Source organism: Megachile rotundata, chromosome 2 (assembly GCF_050947335.1).
Source record: "Megachile rotundata isolate GNS110a chromosome 2, iyMegRotu1, whole genome shotgun sequence".
NCBI lineage: Eukaryota > Metazoa > Arthropoda > Insecta > Hymenoptera > Megachilidae > Megachile > Megachile rotundata.
Window position 1 is genome coordinate 7,335,076 of NC_134984.1, and position 18,075 is coordinate 7,353,150.

Consider the following 18,075-nt stretch of genomic DNA (forward strand, 5'->3'; position numbering starts at 1 on the left):
AGACGATCTTATCTATAATATAATGTCCGACCTCGCTTTATTGTCATTTCGCATCCATTCCTTCGTGGCGCTCTCTGATGTAACGTCACTAGCAATGACATTATTTATTGAAAAGGAGCAGACAGAGAATTTTATAACCGAATAAAGAGCAAACACAATATCTTGATGTAAAAACTTTATCTTAACATTTTAACATTGAACGTGTATATCATGGCGATAGAGAAACAAGAGTGAACTGATTATAATAAAACTGTTGTCAACGTGCTCATACATTGAAAAAACAATCAAGAGGGTACAATTCGATTATGCAGGAAAACCGTCGTGAATTGCATTTCCAACATTATTTTTTAGATTTTTTATTTTCACTACTCACGTATGTCCATGCATCATTCTTGATTAATAATGCTTGCATTTGCATTTTCTAAGTATCATAATTCTTTTCATTCAGGGAGTCTATCCTTATAATTCCGGAACTTATGATATACATTGTGACACAACAAATAACCGTTTAACAATTTATCGATCACATTTCTGGATCACTTATTTCCTGTATACTCTACTTTCCGAAATTTTCTGGTCCCATAACCTGTTGCGGGTGAAGATCCGTGGTCGAAGTGACGTGATGCAATATATCAATTCATTAGCCACATCTTCTAAGTTGTCTTTACTAAAGCAAGCACCGGCTATAGGTGTCAGTATTCACTTGTTACCTTTCACCCCCAAAGTTACAAGTCTAGCTAAAGTTTCTTGAGTAATCAGTGCTGATTGCTTCAATGTTAAAACTAAAGTATTAGTAGTGTTAATAGTATAGTTAGCATTCTCTTGTTTGTAAGTGGCTATAAAAATAGTGTATTTAGACTTAATGTCCTTATCATTAAATATAAATTTCCAAACTTTATCGCCAGTACCTTTCTTTACTTTCCTACTTTCTGGACCTACTTCGTATATTACTTTTGAAGTAAACTCCATAGCAAGAAATTTTGAATCCATGATCAGTTCTTTCATATAATCATGACAATGTTTCTTAAATAGTAATTTTAGGTTTTTGGTGAGGTAAAATAAAGTTTTGTTTAAATGTTCAACAAAAACAAATAACAATTTATTAATTAAAGGTAAAATTACGTTGATTATAAGAGCGAGCTTTTGTGCTCGCTCAAGAGTCGCGATTCCGAATGCCACGAGGCCCACGCTCGTTGCCACGCGTACCCCCATAAAACAAAAACGGATCGCCCTGGTGTAACGGTTTTGGGAAAATTCCTATCCCCAAAAGCACGTCGTATGACCGTTGCTATAACGGTCATGGAAAAAACCCACCGATACAAAGTATCTCGATACGCCATAATTCAGACAATGTATCGGTACGCCACACCCGAGACGAAGCATCGGTACGCTACATAATTGTAAATCTTTATAATTAAATTCTATCCCAGTGTGAGTATCAGTACTCTCTTGGATTAAATCCAATCATAGTGTATTCCTTTAGCTATACCGTGTATAAACAAAGCAGTTGGCTTAGCACCAGCAATCTTACAGCTACTCATGATTACATATAAAATGATAAAGTTTGCTTATATTAGATAACTGAATATAATGAAACAAACTATACTCAAAAATATGAGTTAACTCTATCAGATTACCTGATAACTCTTCTAATTTTATATTAACGATACTGGAATCATTAACTAAGGGCAACTTAAATATAACAATTAAACTCTCTTGTAAATTAGTAGTATATGAACTAGAACTTGCGAATATATTACTAGCTCGCCCCCGCCCGGGTTCTTACCTCCCCCGAGCGGTGTGGCCGTCAGTGTTATGATGGTAAGCACCACCACTCTCGGGCGGATTCTATACCCTCGGTGCTACGGTGATGTGTTTCATGCCGAAAACCCCGCTAGTTTCGCCCGATCATCTGCGTGCCTTTTTGTCTACTGTTCCATGTTTTGATCTTCCCTTGCTAATCTCATTCTATCCGTAACATTTTGACTGGTCTAATTCCTAGGTTGGGTGCGTACGTTTCAATGTAAGTTAGGTTATTATATCTTAAATTGTACTATGAATTTTAGTTCATATATTTAGTATAGTGGAGCGGTCTGTTTAGTCGTTAAGCGGGGAGACCAGTATGACACCTTAAAAAAAATCGATTTTTTTTTATCATCTTAAACAATTCTCCCTTCTTTCCTGCGTATAATGGCGAAAACCGGGTTTAAAAATTCGAAAAACTCCTGTCGCTGGGCCTGTTTCCGTATCGCACATAGCACTATCCCGCGTATGCACATGTAACTTTAACTTCGTTTTTCTCGGAACACCATTTTTGGACCTTGTAACCAGCCTACAGCCTAACCGGAGGTTCAGATCACCTTGAAATATTTTGTGGTATTATTTCAAATCAGTGGCTATCGGCCTAACCTAAAACATCCCAGAAAACAAATCTAATTTTGGAGAAAAAAAATAAAATGTTGGAAAAATTTGCGTAATTATGTGTTTTGCCACTTTGATAATTTTTATATGCCATTGGGTTGAATAATCAAATCAGGTCGGAGGTTAGGCCGAAAACAGCATCAATTCCTTTACTTATAATTTTATTTTATGCATTTTTGACGACTCGTTTGATCTGTACCCTGGTTACAGTAAGGAAGTTCGCCGAAGTGTAGACCATCTATCTTTTTTTGTTTTTAACTATACCGTCCTTATTTGTACTGATTTTTTTTTTTTAAATATTTAAATAAAGGTCCATTTTAACCGAATTCATCAAAAGATTTGATTTTTCTAAAGCGACAAAACTCTGACGATCTTTTAAAGATAGGCCCATTTTAGGTTGCGTCATACTGGTCTCCTCCCTTAAAGAAAGTTAGAAACTATTGATGCAATAACAAACACTAACAGATATACTTGATCAAATCTTTATAATTCTTGAGACTTTCAATATAATGTAGCAATATAAAATACCGAATAGTCACGGTATTGAAGAAATAAGTATAATACGCTAATTTATCAGGAAAACCTCACCCAAATATTTATTTCGACATGTATGAAAATATGTTATATGTCACATCAGTAGGTTTCTATACCCTGACACATAATGGTGCGTGGAAAAGAAATTGAATTTTGTATGTAGAACGTATTTGCCGTTGGAGTCAAATTCTTGGAGGAAAGTATGATTGAAGACCGTCGCAGCACCTTTTACACTTGGCCGATAAATCGGGGTAGTTGTTCCGGTGGAAACACGCACGAAGTCAAAACTAGGTTGAGATACCCAAGAGTTTGTCGAGAGAACTGTATAGGAGCTCAAGACTTCTTCCGATGCCGGGCGCCTGATTCTAGCAGTGCAAAAGCCGATCGTATTATTCGCGACGCGGATAGTACAGAAACGCTCAGATCGACCTTGTCGAGTAATTCGGAAAAAGTCAAACGGTGCCTGTATTGTGTAGTTCATAAGCCTATCGAGAACAACCAGAATATGACGGCAGGCATAATATATGGGCTGAGCGACACTTTGGTTACCCAATCTGATGATGAACTATGTTTGTATAATTCTACTACCAAACAGCGAGATAGCAATACTACACGGTCGTGTTCCCTTTTTCATAAAGGCATACGAGTACAACCAAAGATTAGCAGCAGGGCACTTTCGTGAGCTGAGCGATACTCTGGTTGTTCAAATGAGTCTGTGAGCTGTGTCCCGATCAAATGTGGCAGAAATCATCCAATTCTACACCCGCGAGACTACCCCTCACAAGGGTACACAGGTACATTTAGAAGATACGGCGAGACGATTTACGTGGCCCGAGCGATACTTCAATTGCCTGTATGAACCTGGGAGTTATACCACGCCAAAATGTACAGTTAAACAATCTCAGTCACTATCCACAATTATGGGAATATCGTCGATTATAATTATTGAGAATAGACTCTGAAGCAACACTTACTCATCGTCTCCTTCTATTCAGCGCGTTATTCTTTTAAATGACTTTAACCAATTACTTTACTACAATTAAAATTTCTTGTTTGACAACTACACTGTACACGTCCACAAAAGAGAATTATATAGTTAGAGATCCTCTTTGGTTCGTTTCTAGATGTAGAGTGCCGAAATTGATTCTTACATCAACCTCCTTCGATTGGTATCGAGAGAGGATCGATGCGTACGCATACTTATTTTTAAGTGGGGAAAATATTCTAATTGTAAGTATTTATCCCAGCGACAAGTATCGCGGTTTGTATTCGGAGTAGGGATAACCCTTGTCCCTGATACAGACGAATATATAGGGTGTACCTATAATTATGTAACCAACACGTTTACAAAATAAATTACACATATTAACATAGAATGAGGATAAATTGGAATTTTTATGATCACCGTCATAGTAGATGTTCTTACGTTGCAGATCGTACTCATATGTCGACTCCGCCCACTCTCTATAGCGATTCTATTTTGATATAAATGTGTGTAGTATTATTCAAATAATTTACACTATGCTTTATTAATCGTTTCACGAGTAATGGAAAACGGCATGATGAATAAAAGTATCAGCTATGCCCATCGTAAAAGTGGTGAATATGGCAGATGTCAGAAATACTAGAGATTCATTGAAGTAGGAGTGTATATTCCTTTAAAATTGTTCAACCTTTAGTCAAGTATAATAATCCTGAAAAGAGCTGATGTTGTTAGATCGAAAAAGAGTTGATTTTGGTACTCTCAAAAGACTGGTTTTTTAATTTTATAAAGTGCTGAAAAAAGTGCTTAAAATGTTCTAGTTATAAGGAAGCGATAATTGATACGATTATAAAAATGTTGCCATTATTACATAAAGAATTATTTGCGCCTAGTTATAGGAAGTTGTTGAAATACACCTGGTTTCGATGTGGTTATACGGATAATAGGTCAGTACACTTTAAAAACCCACTTATCGCATATCCTCTTTTCTTAAACCTGGCTCGATGCAGACGTACTTACATTATTTTATACCCTTCTAAATGATATAATTTTATTATTTTTTGTGCCAAAATTCTTTGTTTTTATGACAATATATTTTGTAGACGTAGAGACAATCATTTTTTTATGTACGTTCAAAATGGAAAAGAAGCAAACTATCATTGTGTGGCATTATTTGTAATGGCTTTGTCGTTTGCTGTACATGTAAGTGAAACGAGAAATTTGTCAAACAGTGTTATAAGTAAAAATGGTTTTAACGGAAAAAACTATCTTCAGAATCGTTATGAATGTTTAAGAAAATGTGAGTCAAATACGCACGAAGTTTGCCTCGACGAGTTCATGCTACTATAGCAGCAAAAAAATAATTAAATAATAATTTAAAATATTTCTTGCACAAAATACAAAAATTTTGTTTCTTGTGCATTGTATAATATCAAACCAATACTTCGTAGTAATTTTTATTTCTATGAGTATTTACTTTTTAAGTGATGTCTATCAAGTTTATTGTGTCAAATTGTATCAGTGTTAAGTGTTTATATTAATGTAACCAGAAATAATTATAGAATAACCTTGAATATTTCAGTGATTTATTCATAGATCAAAAGTCAGTATTTCAGCTAAATCAGTACAATATTTGAATTATTATGCATTTATATCATATATAACATTCATATCAACACATTCGTGTCGTATATCAAATTCATGTCAGTACATTCATATCATATATCAAATTTATGTCGGCATATTCATACCATATATCAGATACATTTACATAAAAAACTATTTAAGGAAACAGATTCTGGAGTTTCATGAACAAACTATAGTTTGAAATCTGTTTTAAACTCAATCCAGAAATAGGAAATTCCCAGAATAAGTCATAATTGGCTCTTGAATAGCGGTCGAAAGCTTCTCGAGCATCGATGGCGAAGACTCGTTTAACATAAATGCAAGGAATGGAATTCACGATTTGCATCGTCATGCTTGATGAGCCGAAAGAAGATTGTGAAACGAGCGAACAGCAATAAAACGCGAAACTTAGACAATGCTATCAATTTTACGAACTGCTTGCCGTGGACTAAAAACCATCTTCTCTATCATTTGCTGAAGTATACTACGCTTACTTCTACGATCTTTGCCGATTAATCTTGGGAGAACACAGAAAGAACATATTTTGTTCATACCAGGGTAGTCTACCTTTTACTTTCTGTGTAAATAATGTTATAAAATTAGGAAAACTCGATAAACTAGTATCTGCGCTCCTCGTTTTATTTACTTAAAATTCTTGTCACTCAATTTTAATAATTTTTTCTCTGTTATTTAAGTCTTTTAACTATACATTGAATATCACTGTTGTACTACCAAATTCTATTGTATAATTTGGTAACTGATTATTGATTGAACGTGGATAATGGTTTTTTCAATTCTTACGAGGAGAGTGCAAGGTCTTTGGGGTCATTTAGTTCAAATTTTGTAGGATGGTAAGTTTAGTTTCCCTGTTGATGAAGATACACTACCGTCCATAAGTATCCGGACACTTCGTTACATAAAACATAGTTGAACTTTGTACGAAAGGTATTTAGGGTTATCATATCATTTGTAATAATTATTATTATCTTTTTTGAGGTGTCATGACGTAATAGAATTAATTTTTAAGTACAAATTATACAATGAAATTGTGAAAGTAAAATTCATGTTCAGAAGTACAAAGTCTAAATTTGTGAATCTAACGAAACGCTTTCGATTTTAAAAAAGATTTTAATTTCTACTGTGTTTCATTTCTATGGTGCAGAACGTATTCAGAGGGTTCTTCGATATGTTTCAAGTGTTTGTAAACTGTTGGTAGATGTTTAGGTTCCCTAAATGGAGATACGAATGGAGGTAAAGCTACGCACTCGACAGTTTCGGTTTAGTTGATCTGTAGCTTCTTTTCCATCAAGATATGAGTTCCAAACGAGAATTATCAATCGAAAAACATTCCAGTATTCCGACCTTCGCAGAAAAAAAAATCGATTTTAGTTACTGTTGCAGATACTTGAATAACTTTCATGCAACGCGAATGCATGTTTCGCTTGTGTTCGGATACTTATGGACGGTAGTGTATACGGTTGTAAGAGCCACAACTCAATAATTTTTTTAGATATTTGTAATTAAAGATGCAATTCACTCGTTACATTCAGTTCTGTAGCAAACGATTACACGTAATGGGTTTACCGCAGCGTATCTGTGTTCCTCGTCGTTAGGAGCCGGTTCGAGTCCGTGGAGGGTGACTAACTATTTGTTTATTTTATGTGTATTTTTACATATAAAGATACATAATGGAATTTAAATAAGTTGGAAATGAAATGTCTTTAATGACTAGAAACCTTATAAGAGTTTTATTTGTCATTATCATTCGTATAAGTACAGAATAATATTTATTATAAAACAATAAAAGCATTTCGCAAGAAGAACAGGAGAAAAGCCTTTTAAGGGGGGCAATACTTTTAGAATCTTGAAAAATTAAAAAATTTTTTTTTTTATAAAATGTTAGTGTAACATCTTAAAATTATTGTCTCAAAATTTTAAAATGAAATACGAAGCCCTTTTGAAGTTATGGCCGATTAGCGCCGCGAGTATTCACGCGTTCAGTGCGGAGGACTGAAACTTTAAACGCGTTTTTCTCAAAACTACATTTTTAAAATTGGTGTGGCTGATAATTCAAAAACTAGTTTATCAATCGCGCTCAAATTTTTTGCACATATCCATGACAATAGTATCTAACATATGAATCTAAATTATGAAATAAATTGAACATTAAAGTCCTTTTTTATTGCAAAAAATTGCAAAAATTGTTAGTAAAATTCAAAGTTTTTCTTTAAAAGCGCGCCATTTCTTTAGTTTTACATATTTTGCACATTTCTGAGGTTCATCTACTAACTGTGAATGTTAGTTTTCGAAACATTGTCCGCAAACTTGCTTCAGACCAATATATCTAAAGCTAGAACCCACACCGATTCACGAGACGCGCCTCAACACTTCCAGAAAGGATTGTTATAATTCCGCCATTTTTAAACGTATTTAAAAACAAAAAATATTGTGTAATAGGCAATAGTTATAATAAATTATATCTGAAATTTCAAAAACGCAAAACAAAGATATCCTATACAAACAAATTCACAAAAATCAGCTTATTTTCATCGGTCTGAAGGTATTGCCCCCCTTAAGTGCCAGTTAATCGTGCTTGGAAGATTAACTGATTTAGTATGACCAGATTAACAGAATTAGTATAAAAATATGATCAGCTTCTTACCCCTCATTGTCCGTACAATGGTGAAACTTGTCGTAAAAGCAAATGAAACATAATTTCGAAAAGCATCTCGTGCATCAAATTAATGCAGTATTGTTGAATAGACATCTGTTGCTTTGTATTTCTTGTGGAAAGCAGACTTCATTGACGTTTTCAAATATCTCCCTTTACGTCATCAATTAAATTTTTTCTTTTCATTAAATTTCACTGTTTCTTGAAATGATTATAAAAATTTCGTAAGGCTATAACGGTGTAATGAGTACTACAATTTGGTATAGATATTGCAGGTAAAGCAGTAATTTTAGCTAATGTAAAATAATAATGTACAAATAATTTTATTAATATGTGACATGTTACCATTAATATTGAAACTATTTAATTATTGTCAGCATTAACAGAGTGATGCTATTATAGAGCTATTAAGTTGTAGCATTAACAAAATTCAATTCTTCACTTTAATTAATTCATAAATAAGTGAAATAAAGTTAATGTTCCAAACTATCGATGTTATTATCTTCCACAATTACCATGCGACATGGTGACACTCTAATTTTTAATAGAAGATATTGATGTTGATGCAAAATTTTATAAATTTACTTCTTTGCTGGTCAAACGTGCACGTAAAAAATATAAATGTATTCTGAAAAAACTAATCTGTTATAAGAAAAATATATAGGTATGATTTTCTCAAGCAGTTTCTTGGTTTTTAACCGACTTCGAAAAAGGAGGAGGTTACTCAATTCGATCAGTATTTTTTTTTTTTTTTTTTTTTTTTTTTTTTTTTTTTTTTTTTTTTTTTTTTTTTTTTATTATTATTTTTATTTTCTATGTGTGTCCGCCTATTACGCCTAGCTGGATGCACCGATCGGAACGAAACCTTTTGCATCTGGTAGGTTCTGACTCCCCATTGGTACCATTATCAAAAAATTTTTCATTTTTTAATTGCAAAGTATTGTTATTGCAAAAAAACCGGCAACTTTTGAAATAAACTTTTCTCGATTTTAGTGCGCTTTTAATATCTTATCACGGACATGATTCTGAACAATTTTGTTCATATAAAAATTTCGCGGAAAGCTTTAGTTTTCGAGATATTAGCGAAAAATTGTTGAAAAGTTTTGAAATCAACTTTGGACGATTTTAATGTCCTTTTAATATGTTATCAGGGGCACGATTCTGAACAACTTTTTCCTTATCCGCAATTAAGGGGAAGCTTTAGTTTTCGAGTTATTAGCGAAAAACTATTGTTACTAAATATTGAATTCTACGTATGCCTCCGTGTCTCTGGTGGTGTATGAGTCAACATGCAGTCGCCGATTTTCTACTGTTTCTACAAACACGTCTTGTCGGCCGATAAAAAGCGTGAAATAAAATAATTTTAAGAAAAAAAATACGCCGACTTCGAAATGCACTAAAAAGTATAAAATAATTTCTATTTCCTAATGAAGTAATTTGTATTTCATTCAATCATACAATTACGTAACAGATATGAATGAAACCTATTTACTCGTTAGGTAGTATATTAAATACATTTCAACCTTTTCGGAGGCGGCGCAAAATTAAACGTTTACTGAAGTATTTTTAATTATGCGCCACCTCCGAAAAGGTTGAAATGTATTTAATATACTACCTAACGAGTAAATAGGTTTCATTCATATCTGTTACGTAATTGTATGATTGAATGAAATACAAATTACTTCATTAGGAAATAGAAATTATTTTATACTTTTTAGTGCATTTCGAAGTCGGCGTATTTTTTTTCTTAAAATTATTTTATATAAATAGATCTTCATGATTGTCTGGGACATTCAGGTTTATTTTGTAAGAGCGGTACTGAACTAAAGGAGAGCGTAAGCATCCAAAGCACTAACTTTCAAGAGAAGTATACTGAAATATTTTTTGTTATAAGGTTGCAATAAAGCTGTCTATAATGTTTAAATGTTCATCCTTCATGGTTTCATTTTTACAATCATAATTATGTAATGAATTAATCACTTTAAATAATTAGCTAGAATAGTAATGATTGCAAATATATAGCATGTTCGTGAATTACAAGGATACTGTAAATAGGTCCCATAATACCTGTTTTGTAATACACCTAATTGTTCATTTAATATTAGATTAAATGTCATATCTATTCAGTGTTTGGAGTATTTGAGAAAAATTTCAATGTTGGCTCTTATTAGTTATAGATAAGGATAGAAATACTTTGATGAATGAACATGGTTATCGACATCATACGGCACTGAAAGTCGGTTCGAGTTGATTATCAGCCCTGCTCATCTTTTGAGTCAGTCAAGCGTAAGTGAAACATGTGCTTTTTACTGATCGATGAAATTTACGACCATGCTATATTTTTTTGATTACTATATCAGATCGGAGGAATACGAAGGCGAAGATATGAACATTTCAATTCGTTTTCATCGTTTTTTCATAGGTTGGTCACTATCGGAATAAAAGTGTATTAAATTACATGTATTTTATACTTTGCCAGTAGCGTGTGTATATCGCCAATTAATAAATTATTTTTATTTATAATGACAGATGATCGAAACGGATCATCATTTTGATCGAAATGTTTTAAAAGGCTACTATTGATTTTATTTGCCATAACCGTATTAGCGTTATCCAATTTGTAAAAGAGTAGTAGTAAAATATGTATTATACAAATTTAAACGATAATATGTACAAGCCTGACATATTCGAGAGATATAAATTCAACCATTTTTTGTCATCTTTCTATGAAATAATCCGACGCTGACGAACGATGCACTTTTTGAAGAATGATTCTTAGCAAGACCGCAGAAGTATGCACATATAGGAGCACCTTGAGCTCAAGGGTTAATTCTGACGTGCACAATAGAGACGATCCAGAAGACTAGGTCAAGAGAAAGGCAATGTGTTAACAAAGGGGAAACGTACATCGCTTGATTGCGCGTGCTCTGTTTCTTTATATGTTTCTATATATTTTCTGTAGATACTTCAAAATAGGCAAATAGTCAATCTTGGTGTTTAATTAATGATGTTAGATGTCATTCTGTTGATACTAGAGTAGACTGTTCTCAGGAGTATTGATATTAAATCAAATTTAATATCTCAAATGAGGTATCTTTATTATGCAAACTTGGAAAGTAAGATTCGTGAATGATTTGCATAAAATCATCATTTTGCTGACATAAGGTGAAGGCACCAGTAGTTAACACTTTAAGGAATTTTTTGTCTATTTATTCACATAGCTTAAGCTAAGTTCACTTCATGGGAAATGTATGATTAGCAGTCGCTGCACAAACTATTCTTTTATTGTATTACAACAAGTATTCATTCCTAATGGTGGTTGTAAAGTTTTTTCTTTTTATCTTCTAAACGTAAAATTTAATTCAATAGTTGACACCCAGCAAAAACAGAAAATTTACTAGTTGACATCCTTTTCTTTCAGTAGTTGACATAGGGAGAAAATCCAATTAATGAACTAGTCTTGATAATGTGTAAATACAAAATTTTTTGGAACATTTAAAACAGATCATTCTTGAGTAAGTTTACAAAAAATATTTAATAATTAAGGGTTGATATGAAGAATTAATAATAAATATTTAATATGAAAAGTTCGAACACTCTTCATATCGGAGGTATCCTCATATCAGTTTCTTATTGCATTTTCTTCTGAATCTGTCAATACTCTAGCGGGACCATTTTTCTTTTAATTGGATGTTTGCCTTCAACCTTGTATTTTAAAGTTACCTTCGCAACACTAAATTTCCTACCTGCCTTTGTATATGGAGTTTTATGGAACCGGACATCTTCCACAGCCGCTTGCATAGTCTCTTCTGTATAATTTCTGAAGTTACCCTTCGTAGGAGGCATCTCAAAATTGAGAGAGGAACAAAATCAGTAGTTCACACGTAGTAATTTAATAGTTGACACTCCATGTCAACTACTGAGTAATAGACCATTACAAGTTTCAGCAGTTGACATGGAGTGTATTTAGACAATTTAGCATTGATTGTTGCCAATTTTAATAAATAAATCTCTTTCTAAATTTCAAACAACATAAAGGAATGCCTTCTTTACTCGCAATGATTAAATAATACAAACTTGCATTACTTCATTTTAACCACATCCTTAGCAATTTATATAAGAAAACACTGAAAAATCGTAAGAGCCGTGGGCAAGTTTGATTAATAACTTGCTTTTACATTCTTGAATGGCGGATATGCACAGTAGTTCGCAATTAAGCCACTGAAGCATGACAGTATACAGATTAATAAGGTTTGATGTATTCCAACTTATAGTTTCCTTATTTGTTTACTTTTTTTGAAAAAATGTCAAATGCTGGCACAATGTCGACCACTGGTGCTTTTACCTTAAAATCAAAACTAGAAGGATATTTATTATAGTTAAACCTCGTTTTGCTACGCCATTTATTTTTAACAAATTATACATAATGTGATAGCACTCCAGAATGTAAACGAAACACAAGGACATTGATTATCGAATTATATTAGGGGTCTCGAAGTCTCGTTCTCCAAGCATTGTACAAATGTATCCTTTATGTAAGCATAGAAAAATACAAATAATATTAGTTGAGTTACATATACAGTCAAACTCAATATGCTCCACGAATCAATTCATATTTTGGATGGTTCTGAAAATCGACAAAACAAAATATGGTAAGAGAAAATACAGTTGCAGCAGGAAAGTAGACGGTCGATGGATATTGGGAATGACCGAAACTGACGCAAGCTGTCGTAAATTTTTAATCTGTAATTGTAAGTCGTGTACTATACTACCAGCTATAAAGGATCACGTTACTATCGGTAGTGGAATTTGTACTTTATTTCAAAAGATACATAGGATTCAATCCAGAAAGCCAAATACAGGGTGTTCGATTACCAGTGGGTATAATTGCATGGGGCAGAACACCCCAGTGAAACACTTCAGTTACGTTGAAACTGAACAAGTTTTTGCTTGACCAAAATGTTCGTTAAAGCTTAGTATTTTAATTATTAATTAAGAACACCGATCAGTCAGAACATATAACACACGGGTTCAGTCACGCTAGTGTTGGCTATGCGTCGACGTCGACCGTGGTCGTGGACAAACAAATCAGCGCTACTTCAATAACGTGTCGGCCAATATGTGGCTGTAAAATTCTATGGGTTTAAAGAAAGAAAGGTCAGAGCGAAAATTTTACATTTGAAACTTCATTAATTAGCTATAAATATTTTTTGAAAATAAATTCTTAACGATATAAACGATATTGTATGTTTATCTTTTGAACGAATTTACGATCAAAGTTGTATGAGGTTTTATTAAAATTTCACTGACTTTTATGTATTAATAAATCTTTATTCATTTTGAAATATGACACAACGTATTACACTGTTAACTGGTTGATATCGACGCATTGTAGTACACGACTTCAAAGGGGTTTAAACAACAATGGTTTTCACTGTTAGATATTATTCAATCCACTATTCTATTTTATATTTAGTATCGTCTCTGTTTGTTTTATTTATTCATTTTTGTAATATAATTTTACGTGTTTTTTTTTTTTTTCATTTTTTTTGTATACGTGTGTAGTGTGCTTATAACATTTCTGTGTGATATAAGAGAGAAGTATGTGTAAAAGAGAAGAGGTAAGTAGATGGAAGAAGAGAAATGAAACATAGTGACATATGGAATATAGAAATGAAAAGTTAGCAAAAATTCATTTGCGTTATGGGGAAGCGAAAAAAAGCACCGTTCAATTTGTACAGAACGCTTTCCCAATAAACGCCTGCTAGATCCTAAGACGTTCTTACATTTATAACATAGCATAAGAACAAGTGACATGACAAAACCTGCACAATTCGAAGGGAGTATATAGCAAAATCTATATCTAACAAGAAAAATATAATGTGCCACATTGCTGACGAGTCGTCTATCAGTATTCGACGTATTACAGTCGCAGGTGTCAGTATCGTGTGGCAGATTTTGAACGATAATGACATGCATCCATATATCATTATCGACAAGTACAAGGATTAGAAGTGGGCGATTACTAAAGAAAACTCCACTTTTGCTCCGTGGATAGAAGAAAAAATACGAGCAGATAAATTCTTTCTTTCCCGCATTTTATTTACGGATGAGGCCTGTTTTAATGGACATGGAATATTTCATTTCCATAACAGTCCTGTATGGGATGACGAAAACCCGCATGCGCCGTTAGCAATTGATACCAAGTGTCCATTTTTGTTGAATATTTGGACAAGCACTTTGGAAAATCTAAGTACTATTGGTGTCGTTGTTCTGTGCAACAGATCAACAGATAAAGAATACTTGGAATTTTTACAAAGTACGAATATAATAACATAGTATAATAAATTTATTAGTATATTATATATGATATAATACAATATTATACAAGTAATTACCCTCGCTTTTGGAAAATGTAGAATAACATGTGCCAATGCAAAGACTAGAAATACGGAGTAACATGTGGCAATGCAAATTTAAATCCTATGGACTTTCATTTCTGGGGCTACTTGGAAACCTTAACACGTTAATTTTAAAAAAAGAGAAGAAAACTAATACTTAGGGATCCAATTGTGCTCGGAGTAGAATGGTGGACAGTTTGAATAAGTTCTATGAATGTTATGAGTTTCTGTTGACACTGCGGATGGGACAATCGTGGTGCGTGTGTGTGTGCATTAGTGTAAGTACCTCATAGAGAGCGAGGATCATTGAATGCTGTCATCCTCTTTACTTGATAATAACAAAGAGCCAGATGTTGATATGCTTTCTAGAACTTATGCAAGTAATCAGGTTACATGGCATTCAATGGTGTATTCGAAAGGTACTGAACATTTATTAATTTATAAAAGTCAGTGAAATTTTGATACAATCTCGTACAATACTTGCATCGTAAATCCGTTTATAAGATAAGCCTACAATAATACTCTTTTAGTTTATATCGTTAAACAAGAAAGATTTGTTCTTTAAAAAATATTTATAACTAATTAACGATGTTCTAAATATACAATTTCCGGTCTTTATCTTTACTTTCATTTGACTCATAGAATAGTTTCGTCAGTAAATTTAGACTAATAACCCCTTGCACTACTCTGACAAGTCTGACTCAATTATAATTTGCATAGTCAACGATAGCATAATAACATATTGATATAACATTTCAAATTTTTTTGTCTGTTTCAATATTGTAGCTGTAATTAGTCAGTTCTAACTGACGCGCCTGGCAAATAAGACATAGTGCAAGGAGTTAATAACGGGAAATTTTATAACTGCATAGTGGCTATTACGTATTACGTTACCGATGTGGCGTTAATTTGTTTGTGGACGACCACGGTCAACATCGGCGCATAGCCAACATTACCTTGGCTGAGCCCGTACGCTACGCACGCCTTGACTGGTCAGTGTCTTTCATTAATAATTCAAAAACTAAGCTTTAATGAACAGTTTGATAAAGCAAAGACGTGTTCAGTGTCATCCCAACTATAACGCTCTTCAATTATTTCTACCTGTACCCAAACACCATGTATTTGATTTTCTGCGTTTTATCCTGTGTAACTTTTGAAATAGGCATGTGATTTTTAGCATCGATATTAACGTAATCTTTTATAACTTGTAGTATAATGAACGACTTACGATGCTCTATTACAATCATTCTCGAATTACTGCAGCTTAAGATGCATCATCCATTCCGTCATTTCCCATTCGTTAATAACTTCAAATATTTAATAACTTCCATCATAATTGGAACCGGACTTTTCACTGTTCAACTTCCTCTTGATTTTCCTTTCTAATCACAACCCACTGTTCACTTTTTGAAACCTATAAATAGCCATTTTTCCCGTCCCGAAGAGTACTTCTTAGTTCGATATGTACATTTAACGTTCGTAATAATACTATAATAGTTTGTAATAAATTCAGCGCTACTGAATAAAATACTTTTATTTTATCACATAACGACGATTTTTAATCTCGTTTGACTGTCATATTAAGAAGTAAATTTTGTTAAGTAGTACTTTTAGTTTTAAAAAATTTTACCAAAAATTTTTACGATATTTGCTACATTTATTATTCGTAGTTTCAAATGGTTGATACAAGTATTTTCAGTTAGATAAGTAAATAAATTCTTGAATAATATAAGTAATGTATTCATATGGTCTAATTGTTATCCATATGTGGGTGACGTGGCAGCTAAAGTGTTAAAGTGTTACTCCAAGTCTGTATAAGTTCCGAGAAATTTATACTAATCAAGCATTTCAATACAACAGTTACTTTTAGAAAATTGCAGGAACTAATATTAAAACCAGCTCTTTTCAGAACTCTCATATATTCATAAACGTGGAACAGGTTGATTCCAGTTGCCAAAAACTTGAAAAATTTTGAGCGCAGCAGCCTCCTAAAAAATCTTAACGGTCACCGCCGGCCTAACTTTTATACTTGGGGCGATAATTCTGATCCCAGTTGAAAGATTTTGTCAAGTTGACTGTAATACAGTTACCACTAAAGGTGTAGAAGCTCTTTACATACTTGAGTATATGCATTCGAGGCTGCGTCCTCCAAAGGTGCTATATTTACAATGTAAAAATGAAAATTCCATTTTATCCGTATTTTATACTTACTACTATACTTTTCACATAAAAAATTACAGGAAGATATAACAACTTTTAAGCAGAAAAATTAACAAAAGAGTTTCATTTTTTAATATATTATTTAAACAAATGCGAATTTTTAAAATCCATTTGCACATTTGGATTCCGCATTAAAAGGTACACAACTTTGCAATGTAAACCATCTCTCTAGCTCTACTGGTTCCCGAGATATTCATCAAAATGTGATTTTCATCCCCATTTTGGGGGCTATTTTCACCCCCTTAAAAAAAATACGTGTCGAATATTTTTTCGAGAACTACATTATATCCAAGTTTCATCAAAATCGGAAATTATCACTTCGGGATGATCCCTTGTTAGGCGTGGATACTCTGTATATGCGAAATGGTGTCGGTAGTAATTTTATACTGGCATTTACGGTTTGAATCTGTTCTGTGGTGTCGATAAGCCGTCACGTCCCTGCTGTATTTAGTCAAGTCTAATGTTAAAAATGCGAGTAAGAATGTGAAGGATAAATGAGAGTAATTTCACCAACTGATTCGAGTAAATGCTGCGCAATGTTTGCGGGACTATATGTTTGGATGATCGATTCGAATATCACATAGAGTAATCGGGCGCAAGGTGTTACGAACCAGAGGATTATAGTAACGTGGCTGTGGATTGCATACAGATTATGGTGTTTGTTAGTCGGCTAACTCAGGATTGTTAATTTACCTGGGCGCCAAAGGACTTAGACGTGGAGATTAGCCGATGCATGGGTAACACCGGGTGCTCCAGGAGATTGGCTATGGTGGCTTAGTCGACGTATGGATAACGTTAGATGTCATGGGAAATATCATAACTGTCATAAAGGTGGCGATATTTTAATGTAAAATAATAACTGAGTATTATATAAATATGGCGATATTTTAATGTAAAATAATAATTGAGTATATTCTGAAAACCCAGGTTATAAGTGTACTTGTCGAAACGCAAAGATTCGACTACCTACTTGTACGGGCCACTGTAATGGCTTAGTGAGATAATGTAAACGGTCCGTTAGATGCGGAGATCTGTGAAAGGGATGGATAGTAATTATTTGTAGAAACTGTAGAGACTCGTTAGGTACAGGCGAGAAAGTTCGTTTCGATCTTATTCGCCCTTTAGTGGCAATGAGCGTAAGAGTGAAACCGCCAAATAGATTATTATTTGTAACTATTTATCGTGTCTAGCTGTTTCGTCTGTTGATTATGGTCATTTAA

The 18,075-nt window shown here is 33.4% G+C and overlaps 1 protein-coding gene across 15 annotated transcripts in view; it reads left to right on the forward strand.

The window, feature by feature from the left end:
- The window catches only part of Grd (GABA-gated ion channel), a 292,539-nt gene that overhangs the window by 189,308 nt on the left and 85,156 nt on the right, over positions 1-18,075 (forward strand). The gene's annotated exons all lie outside the window — the stretch shown is intronic.